General features: G+C 37.5%; 1 non-coding gene across 1 annotated transcript; it reads left to right on the top strand.

The window, feature by feature from the left end:
• Positions 1 to 502: 502 nt before the first annotated feature.
• On the top strand, positions 503 to 609 carry LOC138815165 (U6 spliceosomal RNA). The gene has a single exon (XR_011368197.1). It is a non-coding gene; the product is annotated as a U6 spliceosomal RNA (small nuclear RNA).
• Positions 610 to 20,851: the final 20,242 nt, after the last annotated feature.

The following is a 20,851-nucleotide window of genomic DNA, read 5'->3' as shown; positions in this document are numbered from 1 at the left end:
TAATTTTGGCCTATATAAGCAAATTCCCAAAATTAAATATATTTAAAACATTAAAACTTTTAACAAAACCTAACACTTGCCGCAGTGTTCATGACAGGTGCCTTGTACAGAATAATTGAATTCGTCCTCCTACACATCTCATTTTTTTATTTTTATTTTTTGTGAACATACTGTACAGAGGGGTTACAATTACATTGGCAAGATAATGAGTATATTTCTTATCAAGCATTGCAACCTCCTCCTTTGTTTACCCTTCACATCCCTTCCCAGCCTTCCTCCACCCCTCCTACCCAATACCCTCCCGCCCGATCCTACACATCTCTTGAACAACAATATCTGGGATTATTTTGTTTCTGACATGTCAATCTTGACTATTCTTAAATGTGTGCTTATGTAAGAGGTACATGGTTCTAAAATTTAACGAGAATTCTTCAAAACTTACTTTTCTTTGAATTGTCTAGTTTAAGAAAATCAGTTACACTTTATATATATAAAATGCTCTGTGCTCAATTCAGCAGCACATACACTAAAATTGGAACAATACAGAGAAGATTAACATGGCCCCTACGCAAAGTTGACATGCAAATTCTTGAATCATTCCATATTTTTACAACTAAAGATGCTGGAGATGATGTGGCCACAAGGGAACTTTACTTGATTCTTGGTGGGAGTTTTAACTTGTTCAACCACTTTGGAAAGCAGTATGGAGGCTCATCAAAAGATTCCATATAAAGCTCCACTATGACCCAGCAATCACACTTTTGGGGATTTACCCAAATGATCACAAAGAAGACCATACTAAAACTACCAGAACAACTATGTTTACTGTAGCATGATTTACAATAGCTGAGATATGGAGCCCACCCTGATGGCCCACAGAAGATGAATGGATCATGAAAATGTGGTATATATATATATATATATATATATATACACAATGAAATTCTATGCCTCCATCAGAAAGAATGACATCGCCCAATTTGTTAAGAATTGGAAAGACTTGAAAAAAAATTATTAAATGAAGTAAGCCAAGTCAAAAGAAACATAGGTCCCATGGTTTCCCTTATTTTCAACAGATAATATATGTCTAGAATAAGAATAGATCATAAGCTATGTGCATATCAGATAAGATGATATTACCAGAAATGAATCAGACAAGTGATTTTTCTGTTTCTTGCTATTGTTTCTAAGATACTTATAATGTGTGATGTGATGTTTTTTGTTCCTTTATATGTTCCTCCCCTACGCTCTAACCCCTGTTTTCACTGTATTTGAAGTTTGCGTGCCTACATCCTGTGTATAAGTTTCTCTAATTTGGGGAGGGGAAAGGGAAATACAAAATAGTTAAATAGGGATACAGGTTGAGATGCACAAGACACTATGTTGAAAAATGAACTTTACAATTTAGACAGGGGAAGGGGGAGAGGAGTGTATTTGTTGAGGTGGGAGGGAAGGGATGGTGGAAGAAAAAGAAAGGAAAAGATAACAATGCTTGTTAGGAAATGTACTCATTATTTGTTCAAATAAATATGACACCTCTGTACAGTTATTTTTACAGGTGGACCCATTGCAACAATGAGAAGTACAAGTCGTTATGTCAAAAACGAACTTTACAAATTTGGGGGGGGGCAGGGAGGATTGGGTGGAAGGCTGGGGAGGATGGGAATGGATGGGAAGGGGAAACAAAGGAGGAGGCTACAATGCTTGATAAAAAATGTACTCATTATCTTGCCCCTTAAATTGTAACCCCTCTGTACAGTATTTTCACAGTAAAAAAAGTATAAAAATATTCTGATATAGAAGAGTTTATTTCCTCTATTTTACCCAGATAATAACGTTAACAAAGAAATTAATGCAGAACACTGATATGCTGATATGAAGGTATTTTAAATAAATGTGAGTAGGGGGTGTTTGTACACACACGCATGCACACATGCACACATGCACATGCTTGTGTATTGGCATGCTCAGAGTTTGAAATCAGGGCTTCAAGGTCTTGCTAGGCCTTTCCTCTTTCGATTGATGAGCTAATATATAAGCTACATCTCCATTCCTGGCTCTTTACTAATTCATTATAATTTCTGAAAAATAATTTCATGAATTTATTCTGCCCTGAGTGGCTTCCAACAGTTATCCACAGATCTCAGGCTCCTGAGTAGATATCCCGAGTAGATAGGGTTACAGGTGTGACTACCCAGGACAAGGCCTTCAGAATAATTTTAAAAATAGAAGAAAGTTTACTTTATGGGGGCCTGTTTTATCATCTCCTACTTTTAAAGCATTTTGGAGTGATTATATGCGAATTTACTTCGTTTTCGGATTCTTAAAAGATAGTAAGTGTTGGTATTTAAAAGTTTTAGTACTTTTTAAAAAAGGACACTGGAGCTGTGGGACAAAAGAAATTTGACTCTCTTTGGACATCAATTTATAAGCTCAGTTCTGTGCATGATAACACAATGTCACCAACACAGTCTGTGTTGGAGACAAAATGTAACAGAAAACAATCGCCATGGGCAATATTTGGTATGCTATTATTATAGGACAATATGAATATTGAATTGAGAGTGTAAGAGAATGGAGAGATTTTACCTACAAATTTTGTATTGCTAAAAGGCTTTTGGAGACTGTGACTCATTTCCTTCGTCACTGTGTGCTTTGGGCCATGCACTTCATGCCTTTAATTACAATTTTTTCCCAACACTAAAATGATAATAACATTAGCATTATAGCAAATGTTATCTTAAGAATTGAGAGAAATAAAACTTGCAAAATACTTAACATAAACTTCTATGAATGAGCTTTGAGTTTAGCCATAATTTTTAATGCTAAATAGAATGCAATAATATTACAGAAAACATTACAGGTAGTGAGCAACCAGAAGGAATATGATCTATTGACCATGCTCTGCTTCTAAGGAAGCCAGGTGTACAATGTCTCATGCTTTAAATCAAACTGATTATCTTATGTCTTGGTAGTGTAAAAGTATCAAGGACAGAATAATGAAGGAATGTTGTAGACTGAGGTAATGTCCATATGATAATGTGCAAAACTGATAAAACGTAAAAGTACCTGAGCAGTATATTGTGTTTTACATCATTTAAGTTGCATTGCAAAGATAGGGAATACCTAGAACCATGAATTCTCTTTTTGATATCCTATCATAGGTCCTTAGCAAGATGAACTCTTTCTTCATTCTTGTAGAAGCATTATCAGATGAGAGGAACTGTATTTTTTGTTTGCTTCTTTCAATTTATTCTTCAATTTGAAATCTGAACTACTTGAGTATGAAAGAAACCAAGGTAAATTAGACATGCAGGCTTTTGAAAGAACAATCAACATAAAATAAATAAAATACACATAGCCTTATGAAAGGTCTAACTAAATTGAGTTATATAGTCTAAAGCGTAAACAGAAAATGATATAAGCAATATTATGTTATTGAAAATTGAAAAATGTAAGGAGTTATTATTTTTTCCTTTCTCCTCCCTTGAATTAATTATTGATTTTGTATAAAGAGATTAAAGATGAGATTAACAAGAAATGATTAAAATTCAAAAGAGTTCTGGGAAGATGGTAAGGGAGAAGCTGGAGGCTACAGGCTCTTTCATAGAAAGCAGTTTAAGTGTTCCAGTGAACAGTCCTAAGCAAGAGAATCACACCAAGGGTGCCATCACAGTACAGAAAGTTTGGCCAGCGAGGGAAAATCCAGGCAAGGGGACAGGTCCATGCACTTGCCAGCAGGCTCAGCTGCGGTTTTGGCGGTGGCTGAGGCAGCCCTAGCCACCAAACCTGAAAAACAGAGCGTCCGGGACGAAGGCCCCAGATCAGCGGGCTAGGGGATTCTACACAACACTAGCAAGAGCTGACAAGGAAGAGACATCTTCATCCTGCAGATTGAAGACCAGAGATGACCCAGAAACCAAGAGTCTGCTGTGAGTAGAAGCCTGACATCCTCACTCCTTCTAAGGGAGCAGAAGAGGAAAGGCAACTCCTCCCCTCTCCACTACTGGAGATCTCCATCTTTGATACTGATAAAGGCCTGGCTGAGCAGCTAGCTCCAACTCAGGCCTTGGAAGAAAACAAAAGTCATTTAGCAGGTCACAGGAACCTGATGTCACCTGCCAGGCTCAGCTCCACCCCTTCTCTCATCCTATCCCTCTTCTTCTGTGAATATTATGTTGTTAAATTTGCATAAATTTTAAGTGTTTCAATTAATAATTTTTAATATTTGTTTTTCTATTCTGTCTAGTCTCTTTTTTCTTTTTCATAGTTTTTCTTCTTTTTTTTCTCTCTCTACTATCATTCTATCTGAACTATTTTCCTTATTGAAATTAGGACTTAGTTAATTTAATTCTACTTTTACCTTTCCACATTCCTCTATTCCTATTTTTACCCACATCTCTCCCTAAACCTTATAATTTCTGGTATGCCAAATTATTCTTTGTTGTTCATAGCCCATTAGTATATAGTTGTTTGATATTGAATAAATATATCTGTTGAACTAGATTGTATCTGAGGACTTTTGACTGTGAAACTACAGACTTTGGATGATGCTTGCCTTAAGATAATGTTCTAGCACAAAACTGGTGTTACTTTCATCCCAAATTTGCAGAACAAGCAGAAAAACACAAGAAAAATGGCAAGTCCGGGTATCTAAACTCCCACTTATGATAATCAGGGGACAGAATAGATAATGAATAATCCAGGGGAGAGCTCCCCAAAAGCTATACAAAAACTACTGTTAAACATGGTAAATGAAAAAATTGACCACCTTCAAACGACTCAGTGTAAGCATGATAGGGAGAGAGAGGAGGCAAACCAAAGGTCAATACATGAATATCATGAGCTTGAGGAACGGAACTTACTCAAAGATTGACACAGGGACTGCATGAGCAGATTGAAAACACTAAAAGAGAAATACAGGGATAGCATGAGCAGGCTGAGTCCAGTCAAAGAGATAGACATGAATTGCGTGAGCTGGCTGAGAATAGACAAAGAGAAACTCAGGAATTGCATAAATGTGAGGAAGCTAATCAAAGAGTAATACAAGAATTGAGATAGCGAGATGAGATAGACAAAGATCTTTAGAGGCATTTATGGAATCCATAAACAGAAAGCTGAAAGAAGTCAGGGAGACCACAAAGGGAATGCTGAATGGAACCCAACAGAAGCAATGGGAGTCCAAGGAAACCATAACCAATCAACTAAGTGATTTGAGAATAAACACTGAACACTAAGTTAAGGAAGCAAAGAACTCCATAGAAGATCTAAAACAAAGCTCCAACAAAGAATTTGAAGCGATCAAAACCGACAAATTAGAAAGAAAAGAAATAAAAAACAATAGAAAGTCTTGTCAGTAGGTTACACCATGTAGAAGATCGAATCTCGGGGATTGAAGACAGCCTAGATATTATAGAGAAAGAACGTACAAACATCAAGACAAATCCAAGAAATATGACAGATCTATTCAACATTTAGAAGACACCATCATAAGGCCTAATCTGAGGATAATGGGTGTAGTGGAGCACTTAGAGAGAGAAGTTAATGGTCTAGGAAATTTGTTTAACAGGATCCTAGCAGAGAACTTCCCAAACATGCAAAACGATAGGCCTATTCAGATACAAGAAGCTTTTGGAACTCCAACTAGACCAGACCAGAACAGGACATCCCACCATCACATTATAATCCACACAGGATAAATTCAGACCAAGGAAAAGATCCTTAAAGCTGTCAAGGAGAAAAGATTAATCACCTACAAAGGGAAAACAATTAGAATCACCTCAGATTTCTAAGCAGAAACAACTAAAGCAAGAAGAGCCCGGGATAAGGTATGCCATGCCCTAAAGACAAACAACTAGAAACCAAGAACCAGCTAAACTCTCCTTCATAACTGAAGGTCAAATATAAACCTTCCATAGCAAAGAAAAATTGAAACAATATATCTCTCCCAAGCCAGGCCTACAAAAGATACTCAAAGATATCCTTAGCAAACCAACAAAACCACAATAAAGGCCAAGAAACTGCACCCAAACTGAGAATCCAAGAACCATAGGAAGAACCCAGTTGCCACAATCCCAAGAAGGTGGATAAAATGGCAGGAACTCCCAAATCCCTCTCAGTTCTACCTCTCAACATTAACGGAATAAACTCTCCAATTAAGCAACATAGACTGCCTAGTTGGATTAAAAAGCAAGATCCTTCTATCTGCTGCCTTCAGGAGTCACATCTTGCCCATAAAAACAAACACATTTTGAATGTGAAATGCTGAAACAAAATCTACCAAGCAAACGGCCACATAAGCTCAAGTGGTAGAGCACTAGCCTTGAGCTGAAGAGCTGAGGGACAGAGCCCATTCCCAGAGTTCAGGTCCCAAGTCTGGAACCCCCAAGAAAAGTTTTTTTACATCACAAATTGTTAGAAACATAATTCAAATCACAGTTTAATAGTAGATAATTTTAATAGTAGATCATTTTAATAACAGGTTACTTATTCCTGATTTCTTAATATTAAATGTTTGATATATAATTTAAATTTAATATATAAATTAAATTTAAATTTAATATATAATTTAAAATTTAGAAAAGAAGAAACTGAAACTAATTTTAATAATACATTTCATGAATTGTAAAATTGACAAGCATTAGAATTTAAAAAATAATATACCATTACTGTTTCATTTATGTGAATTAATGGAATAATTCAAAGTGTATTCTACACTTAGCACTCATCTTGACATCAAATAATAAATTATTGCACATGACTCTTGGTATTAGGTGGAAGGGTTCAGCACTGTGGTAAAATTCACACCACACAGTACATGAGGGTATGACTCCTCTCATCTAGCTTAAATTGTGGAAATTTGATTTCTTCATGCATGTTAAATTCCTTTCTAGGTGACTTCTACACAGTTATATGCAATTAGATACACGAGTAGCATTTCAGATGATTCTTAAAAGTCATATTCATTAATTAAAGTTTTATTATTTTGTACCAAATAAATTTTTATAGAGAGACTGAATTTTTGAGTAGATGATGGTTTATATGTGCCAGATTACACATCTTGAGGTTCATTTTATATTCCTGACATTGTTTCTACTGTTGGATGTAATATTCCTAAGGGGATAAGTGTATTATATTGGATATATGAAAGTAAATTAAATGTTTATTCCATTAATCCTTTGCCACTTGTCTAATTGCAATATAAATTATCTATATGTTTGAAGTAATGAAAATAACAACAGATATAAGCCAGATAAATCAGTCTGTAGTAGACAAGTATTTTCACCTTTATTTTGATAATTGGTCCTCTTTTACACTACAGAATATTCTTTGGAAAATATGCTCCAGGATGGCAAAACTGCAGAATATTATGTTTTGATCTATCGTAAGACAAGGAAGGAAGGCTAACCTTCCATAGAAAAGTCTGTTCCCAGTGAGGTGATCTGTTTTATGGTGGACACTTGGAAATGAACATTTTTCACAGTCAACCTTGACAAGCCATCTTGATAGACCATTTCTGTAAGTGGTTACAGAGGCTCATTGATGGCTTTGCAAGGATCCAGATTGCCTCATTTTGAGACAACTAAAACAGGAATTTAGTCAGTTGTTTTTGTATCTTTAGGAAAAAAAGCCATTGACTCTAGGCCAGGGGATCACTGGGGCCCAGAGAATCTACTACCTTGAATAGTAATCATAAATCTCTAAAAAACACACCAACAAACAGAGAACTCCAGTAAGTACAGCCAGTCAGGGCTGCTATCACAGCCTACATGAAGTCAGGCAAAAAAACAGAAGCTGAGAGTCATTTAGCTAATAACTAATATATTTTTTTATGAGGCAGACTGAAATGAGATTCCCGAGAGAGGGTCAGAAGGGCAGATCAGAGAGACTAAAATTGATCACACAAAGATTGGATAATAGAATTCCTTGTAGAACAAATAAATCATAGAACACTTGTGCATGTAAGAACAAGACATAAGACCAATTCCAGAAATACACATTTTCTTAGAGATCAGCTTAATGAATTATCAGTGGAAATCTTTGAATTCTTAAATATTTGACCACATGTGGGAAAAGGCCAAATGCTGAAGAGAAAGAAAATGTCATCACTCTTTTAGGTGGTCCAATATCACATTAGGAAGTAATCAAACACAGATTTGTAATTAAAAGAGAAAACAATTATTCCAAATGAGGGTTTTATTTGTTTTGATATAACAGTTCTTGATTTACATGCTAGCAATTAACATACAATTGATCCAGTCCCACAGCTGAATTGATATTGACTGCAATGTTCCCAGATGAAGGAAAAGAGAAAATTTACAAATGTCTGATGAAATGAGTTGAGGGTGCCGTGTTCTAATAGTGACATCTGATATTTAGACACAGGTGAAGAGGTGGATTTTCTTTTATAAAAATCCCCCATTTTTAGCCTGGTACCACAGGCTCATAGTTGTAATCCTAGCTACTCAGGAAGCTGAGATATGAGGACTGCTGTTCAAAGCCAGCCTGGGCAGGAAAGCCCCTGAGCCTCCTATCTCCAATTAACCACCAGAAAGTCAGAGCAGGCCCTGTGGCTCAAGAGATAGAGCCCTTACCTTGAGTTGAAGAGCTCAGGGCCAGTGGCCACGCCCAGACATCAAGCCTCTCAACCAACATCAACAACAAAATATTCTCCCTTTTCTTGGACTGCTTACCGCTTTTCCTAACATTCAATAAAGAAGCCATTTTAAAACCGACTACATTTAAGTCCTATCGTAGCTGTTGCAAATAGAATGATATGGAATCTTATGTCAAAAGATTCATATTTGGGGAAACAAATACCAGCAATGTAACTCTGGGCCTTGTAACTCTTGAACTCTGGGCCTTGGCCATGATCATGGTTATGCTGGTAATTTTAATGTGAACTTCTTTGTTATTTTTTGCAATACTGACCCTGAGTGGAATTACTGGGTAATAGAGAGATCTATGTTTAGACTTTTGAGGAAAGTTCATACTGCATTCCAGAGTGGTTGAACAAGTTCAATTTCCTAGCAACAGTGTAATAGAGTTCCCATTTGGCTACATCCACCTCAGAATTTGCTATTGTCAATTTTCTTGATAATGGCCCTCCTAACTGGGACGAGCTAGAATCTGTCTTGTTATTGTAGATTTCTAGGCACCTGCTAGCTACCATAAGTAAATGAATCCATGAAACATATATTGCTCTGAGTGTGCATTCCTTTCTCTTAGTATACTTTCCCCAAGCCTTTCATTTTCGTTAAGACTAGTGAAAAGTCATCCCTTCTGATGAGTGAATAGAAATCCACTGTGTGTGTGTGTGTGTGTGTGTGTGTGTGTGTGTGTGTGTGTGTGTGTGTGTGTGTGTGTTTAAAATGACTATAGGCCCATGAGTTCATTTCTAAGCTTTCTGTTTCATCTGTAATTTTGTAATTTCATATTAAATTTGGATTGTTTTCCCTACTGTATTGAAGAATATTGTTGGGATTTTGCTGGGCATTGCATTGTCAATTGTTTGGGGGTAATATTGCAGTTTCCACAATGTTAATTCTTCCAACCAGGAGCATTGAAAGACTTTCCATTTCCTTGAATCTCCTTCAATTACCCATTTTATAGTTTTAACGTTTTTACAGTAGAGGTCCTTCTCATTTTTAGTTAAATTAATTAATTCCTAGTTTTGTTGTTGTTTTGTTCTGTTTAGTTTTGATTTGATTTTGAGCTAATATACATGAGGTTGTTTTTTGGATTCCAGCCTGGATCTTCCCATTGTTGGTAACACAAAACAACTACTGATTCTTCTGGGTTTTATACCCTGCTACGTTGCTGAAGGTTAACATCACATTTACTAATTTGAGGGAGGAAGTTCTAGGATCCTATAAATACAGGATCATTTCATCTGTAAAAAGAGATACTTTTCCTTCTTCCCTATTTGGATCCCCATTATGTTTTTCTCTTGCTTATTGCTCTTGCTAGGAACTCCAGTACTATATTGAACATTAGTAGAGAGAGTGGACATCCTTTTATCATTCCTGATTTTAATGTCTTCCTGCTTCCACCATTAGGTACATGTTTATTATCTCTTTGTCATATACATACTCTGTATTATATTGAGGAATGTTCCATGCATTCCTAGCTTCTCAGACCTTTAATCATAAAGGGGTATTGGAGTTTGTTAAAAGCTATTTTTACATCTATGTATATATGATAATGTGGCTCTTGTCCCTGCTTCTGCTGATGGTTTATGTTATGTTTATTTACAAGTATATTGGATCCAATTGGATCCTAGAATGAATACTGTTTGATTATAGTATACGATTTTTTTGTTAGTTGCTGAAATTGGTTGGTGAAAATTTTATTGAGAAGTTCTGTATCAATGCATATCAAGAGTTCAGTTCATAGTTCTCTTTCTTTGATGAGTCCCTATCTGATTTGGGGAAGAGTCTAATTCTAGCTTCATAGAATGTGTTTGATAATTTCATTTCCCTTGCTATTCCATTGAAGAGTTAGATCTGAGTATTGCAAGCTCTTTGCAGGCCTTAATTTCATGGTAAATCCATTGAGTCCTAGATTTTTCTGGTATGGGAAATTGTTTATTGACATTTCATTTTCATTACTTCTTATGTATCACTTCCTGGTTCAGTTCGAGTATATGAAAGCATAAATTTCTCTAGAATTCTCCAGGTGACTGGCATACGGTTTTCAAAGTACTTTCTTATAGCATTCTCAATTTTGCTTATTTATGTTGTGATGTCTAATTTTTTCTCTAATTTCTCTATTTGGGTGAGTTCTCTTATTGTATTTTCAGGGTTTTTTTATTATGAAGGTGTTAGACGGGGGGGTTTCATTAAAATAAGTAATGAGTACATTACCCCCAAACTTGATATCCCACACCTACAAAGTTATAAAGTTCATTTCTAACATAGTGTCTAGTGTTTATCACTTTTGCTTTGGTTAATCTTTGCCCCACCATTTCTGTGATTTCTCTTCGTTCCCCAAATAAAATTAACTTAGGTATAAGACAAAGGGTACGGAAATCAAAAACAGTGACTACAGGGAATAAACCAAAGGGGGAAAAGTAAATAGAAATAACTAAAAACAGTTCACCATACAATTATCTTGTTTCCATTTCGGGGAGCTCATTTCAATAAGCATCATTTTTATGGTGATATGCATATAGCTATTGAGCTATTGTGCTCTTTTCTGAGAATATCCTAGATATATTCTAGTTTTTCCAAATGAGTGAAAACATGTAGACTATGGTTTTTTGGGTCTGGCTTTTTTGACTTATTATGTTTTCCAAGTCTTTCCTTTTCCTTACAAATGTGGCAATGTCATTCTTTCTAACGGAACCATAGAATTTTGTTGTGAATGTATATGACATTTTTTGGACCGATTCATCTACTGAGGGGCATCTGTTTTGGTTTCATATCTTAGTTATGGTAAATAATGCTACATTGGACATAGTTTTGATAGTAGCGTTAGTGTGGCTTTGTTTGTGGTCATTTGGGTAAATGCCCAGGAGTGAGATTGCTGAGTCATAGGGGAGCCTTTCTGAGAAACTTGTACACTTCTTTACGGAATATTTGAGCAAGTTTACATTTCCACCAATAGTTTAGTAATGTTCCTTTTTGGCCATATCCCCACCAGACCATCATCTGTTATTATTAATTTTCTTCATAATGGTCATTCTAACTGGGGTGAGGTGGAATCTCAATGTTGCTTTGATTTGAATTTCTATGGCCAGAAATGTTGCATATTACTTCATGTGTCTATTGGCCATTCATATTTCTTCTTCAGAGAGTTCTCTCCTTAAATCTTCAGCCCACTTATTAATAGGGTTGCTGTTTTTTGATTATTTGTTTTTTTTTGGGGGGGTTAACTTTAGGGGCTCTAAATATATTTGAGTTATGAGTCCATTGTCTGTAGCAGAGCAAGTAACGATCTTCTCCCAATCTGTGGACTTTTTATTTATCTTTCTATCTATATAAATTCTCTTCTTAGTCGGATTTGGTAAGGGTCGGTCAATTCTGTTAATTTGTTGAAAGAAGCAACTCTGTTTTGTTGATCTTTTTATGTTTCATTTTGTCTTTATGTAGGTATTTCTGATTTAATTTTTTTTGGTAGGTCGTAGGGCTTGAACTCTGGTCTTGGGCACTGTCCCTGTGCTCTTCACTTCAAGGCGAGAGCATTACCGTTTGAGCCACAGTGCCACTTCCGGGTTTCTATTGGTTTATTGGAGATAAGAGTCTCACGGACTTTCCTGCCAGGGCTGGATTTGACCCTCGATCCTCAGATCTCAGCTTCCTGAGTAGCTAGGATTACAGGCGTGAGCCACAAGCTGTGCGTGTCTCTGATTTAGTTCTTTTTTTGTTTGTTTGTTTCTGTCTACTGCTTTGGGTTTGGACTTGTTCCTGTTTTCAAGAAGATTGAGGTATATAATTAAAATACAGACTTGAGATTTCCCCAATTGCTTGATGTAGGCACTCCCAGGTATACATTTTCCTCTATGTATTGCATTTACTGTGTCCCAGAGGAGTTGGTATTTTGTGTGTTCAATTTGTTAATTTTCAGAAACTTTCAGATTTTCATTATAATGTATTCAGTGCCCCACTGGTCATTCAGTAATGTGTTGTTCAGTCTTCATGTATTTGAGACTTTTTTTCTGCTTTAGCAGTTTAATTCTAAATTTAGTCTGTTGTGGTCTGACATGATTTGGCAAGTCAATTTATTTTTCTTTCATTTTGGATAGAATTTCTATGTAACATAGGATATGTTCTATTTTCAAGACTCTTCCAAGAGCTGCTGAGAAGAATGTTTCTATTGATGCTGAATGTATATTCTGTAGAAGTCTGTTATGGCTAGGCAGTCAATGTAGTTATTTAAGCCTGCAGTTTTTGGTTGAGTTTTTCCTGGATGACCTATCCAAGGATAACAACGATGTGTTGAGATGTGTTTTTAGGTTAAGTGTTATTTGGTTGATGAAGTGGGGGTGCTCCAGGATTCAGGGCATTGATGTTTAGACTTTTTATATCCTCCTAATGGAGAGTTGCTTTTATCAATATATAATGTCTCTTCCTCCTAATTTTAATTTGAATTCTGTTTTATCTTATATTAGTAATTCTACTGTGGCCTGTTTATGGTGTCCTTTTGCTTGAAATTTTTCCTTCCAGCCTTTCAGTTTAAGTATGTGTTTGTTTTTGTCAATAAAATGTGTCTCTTGTAGATACTAGATGGATACATCTTGTTTTTTGATACTAGTATCTAATCTATGTCTTCTATTTTGAAATTTAAGTCCAATGATATTGAGAGTTAAGACTTTGAAATATTTGATAAGTCCTGCTGTGTTATGCACCTGTTGTTAGGAGCTGTGCCTCATCTACTCTTAATATATTTACCTTGTTCTCTGGTAGGGAGCATTCTATGTCACCAGTTCCTGTTCTTCTTGATCTTCTCTATGTAGGATATATTAGATTAACTTCTATCCTGCTGATTTGGTGGAGATACATTGTTTCAAGTTTTCTTTGTCATGAAATATTTTTATATATCCTTTTAATATAAAGGATAGTTTGGCTTGGGAACGAATTCATGGTTGGTAGTTGTTTGCCTTTAATGTTTGTCATATTCATGCCAGGCTCTCCTTTTTACCATATCAGCTAAGAAATCTGTATTTATTCTGACTCTATATCTTTTATAAGTAATCCATCTTTTGCCAGGTGTTGATTTGATCTTCTGTTGTGATTTCTTTTTCTGGATTTAGGTTTTTGTCTAGACCATTAAGTGTAGGAGAAGAGATCAGTTGTGGTGAGATGTTGTCATGTTAATACTTGTGGTTACAATGACAGTTTGGACTGTCCAGTGGTAAGGTGAATTGAGTCTGTGTTTAGATGTGACTGTCTCTGTTCATGATTTATTTCCCATGTGGCCCTTTGTTTCCACAATGCAATTGTGCTTTTGAATATGTTGGCCAACACAGTCACAGCAGTCACCTGCCTGGCTGGGTAACTTTCCATAGATTTCTGTATTTTTTTGTGAAGTCAGTATAAAATCTGCCTCTGAATTTTATATCTATATATAATTATAGCTGACTTGGTATGAACCTCTAGAATTGGAGTATCTTCTAGGACTCTCAATATCTGTTTCATTAGAGAGAGCTAGGGTAATTTTCTGTTGTTATTCTGTCATTATTTTTCCTCTTCCTCAGGTTTATTTATTTATATTGTGGATTTTTTAACATAATTTATGATTTGTGATGGTTGTATCAGATTATTTTTGTTTTTATATTTCTGTTACTTTGAAATAGTGATTTCAGGCTTGTATGAAGAGACAATAATAATACTAAATGTGAAGAGCCTAAGGCTTAAAGAGGTACAATGAAGGCCTAGTAACTCCATTACAGGCTAGCAACCATCTTGTAAGGTATGAATTATTAAAATAACCATGTGTTTGACCAAGAAATGACACAAAAAGAAAAACAATTCCTGGACAACTGAGACATAAATGATCCTTGGGAAAGCCACAGGAATTTTCTCCAGATGCATTGACCAAACACTGTGTGGCCATGCAGGACACAGTGACCCAGTGGCCAGACAATTCCCATAAATATCACATCCATAATAATATTAGCCAATCACATATGTATAGTGTAGTTTGCTTAAAATGTTAACCAATCATGTAATTTCTCATGTAAAACTTCCTTAAAGTTGTTTGTTCAATACTATAAAAAAAAACTGTGCTTATTCTATGCTCGGGGCTTCTTAGCATCACCGGTTACTGAGTGCGTGGAGGATCAACCTCGAGCTTGCAAATAAACGACTCCTTTGTTATTTGCATTGGTCGTGGTCTCTGGTAGTCTTCGGGGGGTCTCAAGTCCAGGTACAACAAATAGGGGCTCATATGGGATCTCCCTCATAAGCTCACCCAGACACCTGTTCTTTACAGGCTGTAAAGAACAGCCAGTAAGTTTTGTAACTGTGATATTTGTGTAGTTTTCAGTTTGGGTCTTGGAGTTGGCAAAAAATCCTGGCGGACGTGCTATAAGGCAGCCAACAGAACCAGTGGGAGATGTCCCTGAGAAGCCCAGGGAAGGTAAACTATTCACTAGTGCGGACATTTGGGCCCATCTGTAGTCCTGAACTGTCTGCTTGATAGTTTACAGGGTAGACTGTCCACTAGTGTGGACATTTGGGATGTTTCCTGTCTTTAGTCCAGCAATTTCTGTCTGACAGTCTACCACCCAGTCTATCACCTGCATGCTGTTAATGTGTCTTCTCTTAAAATCTGTGTGTCTGTCTTATTGTGGCTTTCGTGGAACATTTCACTCTTTCATATTCATCCTGACACAGATGCCTGGAAACCCTGTTTGCTTCCATGTAAAATTGTTATGCTTTGTTCAGTTTCTTGTCCAACAATAATTACTTTCTCTTTCAGACTCTCTTATCTTCTGCTTCGAAGGGTGAAATTTGGCTTAGAAAGTTGGCCCACTTAAAGCAAAGCTAGAGTCGGGTAGTCTTTTACCCGATGACACTGCTGAAACATCACCAAGTGTCTACATCTACCTCTTTGGGATCCTAAACAGGCCAGTGAATCCACACTTTTCTCCTTGGGACACTCTGAGTTGTGGTTTTATCCTAAATCCCCGAAAGCACCAGTTGTTTAATTTTGTGACATTTGTAATTGCCTTCCTCCTTTTTTCTTGTCTTGTGTGTGGATTGATATACGCTGAAATGAGTCAGAACCAAAGTACACCTCTTACCTTTCTGACAGATATTTTTAAAGATGATAAGGAAAGAGCTAACAATTTAGGTGTTGAAGTTAAAAAAGAAAAATTACTTATTTTGTGCAAGTCAGAGTGGACTACTTTTGAGGTTGGATGCCAGCCCCCAAAGAACTTTTAATCTAAACACCATTTGGGTGGTTAAATGTAGGGCTTTTCTCCCAGGAAGTGCAGGGCACCCCAATCAGATTCCCTATATTTTAGTATGGCAGAATTTGGTGCAGGAACCTCCAAAGTGTCTGTTGCCCTTTCTACCCCTTTCTGTCAATAAAAACAAGATTTTAGCATAAGAAAAGTTTGTGTCAACTACTGCCCTCAGCCTCCTTATATACCATTTTACAGGGAGTGAAGATCTTCTCTTATTAGCCTTTGATCTCCTCCCATACCCTTCACTGCTGCCTCCTCCACCCCTCTTGGAGGAAGGGGAGGCAGTAAGAGATGAGAAGCAAGGAGCCAACAGCAACTTGGAAGGGCCAACAGGAAGAACTCTTGGTAGCATTCACAGAGCTGCCAGCCTGAGTCTCCCTGACACCACCATGATGCTGCTGTTCAGAGAAATTGGGCCACCGGACAAAACCAGAAACCCCCGAATTCAGTGTTGGCCCTTTCCATGAATGACTTATATAATTGGAAAACACAAAATGCAAAATTTTCAGATAATCCCAAGGATTTGATTTATCTCCTACATAATGTAATGTCCATGTGTCAGCTGACCAGGGATGATTGCCAGCAGTTACTTCGGGTCTTGTTCCACACCGAAGAAAGAGAAAGGATTCAAACTGAGGCTAGGAAACTGGTTCTGGTGGATGACAGGTAGCCTACTACTAACCCTGATTTCACCAATGCATCTTTTCCATTAACCAGGCCTCCAAATGATGGTTGGGACTACAACACGTCAGAATGTAGGGGGGGATTAAGGGTCTATCACCAGACTCTAATGGCAGATCTCAGGGCAGTAGCCTGCAAACATAACAATTTGGCTAAAGTATACATGGTCTTACAGGGAAGGAAACCCTACGATGCCCAAATAGTCGAGGTCTACACAGACATTAGTGCACTTACTACCAAGAAATATTGCATTAGGTCAAAGAATGTGCTAAGAAAGGGAAACTGAACAGAGCAGTGGCAGCCTCATAGAACCTCGACACTAATGGCTAACAGTACTGCTAATAATGAATAGGGATGTCAAGGTTCAATTCTCCTCCCTGAACCCAGGGTAGCACTGAGAGTGGATGGGACTCCAGTAAAATTTCTAGTACATACCGGGATCCAATACTCTGCTTTAATATAGCCCCAAGGAAAAGTCTCAAATAAAATCTCTTGGGTGTTGGGCTAGGATGTAGCTCAGTGGCAACGCGCTTGCCTAGCAAGTACAATGTCCTGGGTTCGATCCCCAGTACCAAAAAGAAAAGACAAAAAAATACAGTTAAAAAAACCAAAACAACAACAAAAAACCTCTGGGGTGCAAGAAGTAATGGGAATTAAACAATACTCATGGACCACTGAAAGAACAGTGGACCTGGGGATGGGATGAGTGTCCCACTCATTCTTGGTTATTCCATAAAGCCCTTATCCCTTATTGGGAAGAGACTTGTTAACCAAGGTCAGGACACAGATTCACTTATATCCAGAAGGCCCCCCGGTGGAGGATGCTCAAGGAAGACCAATACAAGTATTGACTCAGGGCCTGGAAGATGAGGACCGGTTGCTCCAACCACCCTAGACTCCTGACCAAGAAATCACCTATTGGCTGGAAAGGTATCCAGAAGCTTGGGCAGAGACTGGCAGAGTGGGACTAGCGAAACATAGACCAGCTCTCTTCATCAAAGTAAAATCAGGGGTGGACCCAGTTAGAGTTTGACAGTATGCTATGTCCATGGAGGCACAGGGGGAATTACACCCCACATTAGGTGTCTGCTAGACCTGGGTGTATTGTGACCCTGCCAGTCAGAGTGGAACACTCCCCTGCTACCAGTCTGCAAGCCCAAATCTAATGAATATAAGCCAGTACAGGACTTCAGGGAAGTCCATAAAAGGGTAATGGACAATCACCCTACCATACCTAACACCTACGCTCTCCTGAGCACCCTGCCTCAATATAGGCAGTGGTACATTGTATTAGATTTAAATGATGCCTTTTTCAGCCTACCCTTGGTGCCCAAAAATCAAGATCCCTTTGCCTTTGAGTGGACAGATGTCAAAGGAGGTGTCAATGTATCTGGACAAGACTCATTCAAGGATTCAAAAACTCACCAACACTCTTTGACGAAGCTCTGCATTAGGACTTGGGTGAGTTTAGGGGAAGCCACCCTGGTCTGACTTTGTTGCAATATGTGGGTGACTTATTAACTGCTGGTGAAACTGAAAGAGAATGCATCCAAGGAACAGAAGATTTACCCCAGATATTGGGAAACCTTGGTTAATGAGCATGGGCCAAGAAAGCATAAACCTGCAAATCAGAGGTAACTTACCTGGGCTATTTATTGAAATGGGGGCAGCGATGTGTCACCAAAGACAGAAAAGAAACTGTCCTTCAAAATTCCAACACCATGGTCACAGCACCAAGTAAGGGAGTTTTTGGGTTCTGCCACCTTTTGCCATCTGTGCATCCAAGGGTTTGCAGAGCTGGCTAAACCTCTTTACGAGGAGAAGCAACTGTTTCAATGGACAGAGGAAGCTGATGCGACTTTGAACAGATAAAAACTGCGTTATTATAAGCCCCAGTGTTGGGACTCCCTGATGCCAGTAAACCCTTTTACTTATATGTGGATGAACATAATGGAATAGCAAAAGGAATCCTAACCCAATATTTGGGCCTGTAGAGAAAACCAGTAGCCTACTTGTTAAAGAAATTAGACTCCGTAACAGTAGGATGGCCACCATGTTTGAGAATGATAGCGGCTACTGCTCTGATGGTAAAACACACAGATAAACTAACCATGGGACAAGAACTGTATGTGACCACCCCACACACAATTGAGGGTATGTTAAAGCAACCACCAGATCGGTGGCTCAGCAATACCCAACTAACCCATTACCAAGGAATGCTACTCAACCCTCTCAGAATCAATTTCCAGGCTCCTTTGGCTCTCCACCGGGAAACACTTCTACCAGATCAGGATCTAAACATGCCACTACATAACTGCTCAGAGATCCTGGCACAAGTCCATAACATCCAAGAGGACTTAAGGGTCCAGCCATTGCTGGACGCTGAACTCGTGTGGTTTACAGATGAAAGCAGCTTTATTCATCAGGGAGAATTATGCGGGAGTGGCAGTAGTGACTGAGACTGATGTGGTCTGGGCTGAACCTCTACCAGTAGCCATATCAACCCAGAGAGCCAAGTTAATAGCCCTGACCCAAGCTCTAACGCTGGGAAAGGACAAAAGGCTAACTGTGTTCACTGGCAGTCCGTATGTATCTGTAACACCCATCCAGTATTCTACATTTTATTCTTCTACTTTCATGATGTCAGTTGCTACTAAAGTATCAAGGTGGGCACTTTCTTGGTTCCTAGATCCAATAAATTTTAGTATTTTGGAACACTAGTATAAATTCATGGAGTTTGACTTGAATATCAAGTTTGAGGATACAGTATTTAGGGTATTGTTAATTGGCCTGAAGCAGCCAGGAACATATTATGAATACTCAGACCCACAATAAACTAAGAACTAGGGACTTGATCTCAGGGAAAGATAAAGGTCCAGGCAAGATCTGAAGCTGAAATAAAGCAATGGATCAAACATCAATCAACAATCATTACAGATGAATGCAACTGATCGCTGATTCTCTGATGTGTCTGGGTGGCAGCTGTGTGTGTGTGTGTGTGTGTGTGTGTGTGTGTGTGTGTGTGTGTGTGTGTGTGTGTGTGTGTGTGTGTAAGAGAGAGAGAGAGAGAGAGAGACAGAGACAGAGAGAGACAGAGAGAGACAGAGACAGACAGAGAGAGAGAGAGAGAGAGAGAGAGGAGTGTGTAGAGACTTTTAATGTGGCTTCCATATTTACAGTCCATAGAGCATTACTTGTTAGAGAGAAGGTGCTCATACCAGAGCTCTTATACCACTGTCATCTCTTTTTACTGCAAAAACACTTGCTTAATATCTAATTAAAAAGGGAAAAATAAACAAACGTTGTACATGATTGTTTTGAAAATTAATTGGCATATTGAAGGCCAAAGGGAGGAATTGAAAATTAATATAATCTTTTTTCTCTCTTCTGATTATTACACCACAATAGATGTGAATTTCTGGAGTCTCCTGTAATGTACTCATTGATGAATTACTAATATGCTTAATAATATGAAACATATGATAGAGAAATAGATCAGCCAGCAAGAGCAAAGAACTAGTGATAAGATCGAGCTTTTGAGAAAGTTTGCCACACCTTTGAGGAATGCAATTCCTTCATATGAACTTCAAATTTTATGGCTTTCCCTGTGTTATTAAAAGGTAAGAAAGTACTGTAGAAACAAAAATTCCTGTTCAGCCAAGTAGAAAGTGCTCATGTTCCCATTCTCATGTTGCCAATTTCCATTCCATAAAGACTCTTTGTTAGAGAGCTTTCATTTATTGTACTTCAGCACAACATCCTTCCCTGTTGGAGACAGGAAAAAAGATAATTTTGTTTGAATATTATTTTACATAAATTAGTGTGTACAGGCATGATTTGTATAATTACAGAAGTTTGTAATAAATGTAAGTAGGGATCATGTCACAACTAAAAAATATAATTAAAATCACATAACAAGATTAGAAGTCACAGCATTTTGTGCATGAAAACATACATAAGATTAGTTGCAGAATTTTTTTGACATAAACTTTATATTAAAGTATAAAGCACTTTACTAAGGGTTGAAACATTTTCTTCACAGATATATGTCTTAGAGATATTTTTGCTTCATAATTTTAAGAAGAAAAATGGCCTCAAAGTAATTTAAAAAAAAACAAAACATTATTTTCCTGTTACCATGTGATTAACCTCCAAATTAGAAATCCAGATATAAGATTTAAGTTAATTTAACCAAAAATATTTATTGAGTATAAGAACCTTCTGCTCCCTACATTCTTCACACTAAGTTTACAA

This window comes from Dipodomys merriami, unplaced genomic scaffold (assembly GCF_024711535.1).
Source record: "Dipodomys merriami isolate MVZ:Mamm:240054 unplaced genomic scaffold, mDipMer1.0.p SCAF_629, whole genome shotgun sequence".
NCBI lineage: Eukaryota > Metazoa > Chordata > Mammalia > Rodentia > Heteromyidae > Dipodomys > Dipodomys merriami.
Note: the sequence above shows the minus strand (reverse complement) of the source record. Positions and strands in the feature narration are given on the sequence as shown.